Source organism: Alosa alosa, chromosome 12 (genome assembly GCF_017589495.1).
Source record: "Alosa alosa isolate M-15738 ecotype Scorff River chromosome 12, AALO_Geno_1.1, whole genome shotgun sequence".
In the NCBI taxonomy this organism is placed as follows: Eukaryota; Metazoa; Chordata; class Actinopteri; order Clupeiformes; family Clupeidae; genus Alosa; species Alosa alosa.
This window is the reverse complement of record NC_063200.1, coordinates 20,441,554-20,444,053: the sequence shown is the minus strand read 5'-3', so window position 1 is coordinate 20,444,053 and position 2,500 is coordinate 20,441,554. Positions and strand designations below refer to the sequence as shown.

General features: G+C 48.2%; 1 protein-coding gene across 6 annotated transcripts in view; it reads right to left on the bottom strand.

Annotated features, from left to right (window-relative positions):
• The window catches only part of sh2d3ca (SH2 domain containing 3Ca), a 73,519-nt gene that overhangs the window by 37,872 nt on the left and 33,147 nt on the right, over positions 1–2,500 (bottom strand). The window lies entirely within an intron of this gene.

Genomic DNA, 2,500 nt, shown 5'->3' with positions numbered 1-2,500 from the left:
TAGGGAGGCTGGCAGGGCTAATAGAGACAGAGGAGGGAGAGGGAGAAAGAAAGAAAGAAAGACTGACTTGGACATAAATAAAGAAAGAAAGAAAGAAAGAAAGAGAGTCCTACAATGAAAGAGTGAGGGACAGAGTGGCAGACACAGAGAAACACAGTGCAGGAGCGGCAGACAGAGAGAGAGAGAGAGATAGAGAGCAGAGACCAACCAGGAGGGGGAGGGGAGAGAGAGAAAAGAAAGAAAAAAATAGAGATAAATAACAAATGAACAGAGGGGGGATTAGCTTTGGCTAAAACAATCAGAGTGCAACTGCAGTTTGGGCAGATGGAGGATTTGGGGTTAAATCGCTTCCAGCTAGCAGCCAACGACAATGTCCCAGTTTAACAACACGCAGTAGAAATCCCCCTGGCTGTACAATGGGGGCCGGGGATAGAAGGAAGGCGTGGGAGAGATCCATACACTTTGTGGGGAACGTGTGTGTGTGTTGAGGAGGGGGGGGTTTGCAAAGAAGGGTAGCACAAAGCAGAACACCAGGTCAAGATAAACTTGACCAGGACAGCGGTGTTAAACTCACCACTGAGGCACAGCGCTAATCTACTAGCTAGCGCCATTGTTGATACCATTGCCCAAGTCAAGGCAATAGGATCAGTGCTTGGCTAAAGCCACCACACCCCACCCCATCCCTCCCTCCTAATGGATCCAATCTAGATCAGTGTAGCAGTAATCCACAACAGGAGTTTAACAATCACAACATCTGCGCTAATCTCTGCCTAAGAATGCTAATCCCACCCTTCGCTAGCTCAGCGTTCGCTATCTGATCCAGACCAGATTTAGCATTGCACGTGGCTCAACGGCATACTAAACCCCAGCTGAGAATCAGCGCAGAGGTGTGAAACTGCAAACTGAGGCACAAGATGGCGGCCCGTGTGTTACGCATCTCTTCACTGTCAGCTCTGACCTGGAACAGACCCTGAAAGTCTAGACTCTGCACACAAGCCATGTGCTGAGCTAAACTAAGCTAGGCTAAGCCTCATTTAACTAAACTCCAGCTGTCTGCCTCTGGTGCACAGCTCAGAGTGTTGAGATGTAGTCTGATGCAAGTAATATGATGTGTGTGTGTGTGTATGTGTGTGTGTGTGTGTGTCTGTGTGTGTGTGTGTCTGAACCCCAAGTGCAAGTGCAGCTGCGACACCAGGCCTGCTGGTTTATGCTCAGGTGGCACATGTGACATGACCATAGATCACAAGAGAGAGGGAGGGATAGAGAGAGGGTGGAAAATGAAAACAGAGAGGGAGAAAGGAGAGAGGTTGGAAGAGAGAGAGGGAGTGGGAGAGAGAAAGAGAGAGAGAAGTTAAGGAAAGACAGAAGGGTGAATTGGGGAAAGGAGAGGAGATAAATCTTATTATCTATCAATCGATCTATCTATCTAGGCTATCTATTGTCTAAAACAAGTGAACAGAGTATGGTTTAAATGAGTGCCACCCACTGTGACATAAAACTTTTAAAGACCAATATGCACTCCACCAGTCACATGCGTTTTATGAACTAGTGTCAGAGAGCTTGTTAAAAAGACTGCTACCTTCCCTCTGCTCCACTCCCTGTAACGTCCACTCATTAAACTGCTCTGTTGTTAGAGACAGTTTCACCATAAGGGACACAGATGACCACTTGGCAAAGTTGAGTGTGGTTATGGATGTGTGTGTGTGTGTGTGTGTGTGTGTGTGTGTGTGTGTGTGTGTGTGTGTGTGTGTGTGCACGCACATGAGTGTGTGTGTGCTCACATGAGTGTGTATGCGCACACATGAGTGTGTGTGTGTATGCATGCAAGTGAAACAGAGAAAAAGAAAAAAAGATGTTCAGAAATGCAGTTTAGCAGCAAATACTGCAAACCCCACTCCAAATGATCTCATGGTCCTAGTCAACCCACCCATCCCTAACTGGGCCAGCAGGCACAGACCTCTCTCAGCGGTCTGAGGCAATCTGAAAAATCACAGGCAGGGTCAGCGCCCTGCTCCCATCTTTCCATGATGCAACGTCAAACTTAAATCCCCACACACACATACAAACACACTCCTCAGGTCAGTAGTCAGAGAAACACACACACACACACACACACACACACACACACACACACATAGTTTGCTGAAGTTCACTTTCTGTCTGTCTCTTTCTCTCTCTCTCCCTCCCTCACACACACACACCACACACACAAACACACACTCTCCCTCTCTCTCTCTCTCTCCTTAGCTGGGGTAGGATGTCAGTGTTTGTGTATAACAGGCTTGTCAGGCTCCAGCGAGGAGCGGAGCAGAGGAGAGCTGAGAGAGAGAGAGAGAGAGAGAGAGAGGGGAGAGAGAGAGGGAGAGAGAGAGAGAGAAAGAGAGGGAGAGAGGATCTGAGTGCGCCGATATAAAAAGCATGACCTCCACAGGAGCCCCGATCAGCACTCCAGTTTCAGCCACTGGCCCATTACAACACACAACGCAACCACAACACACAC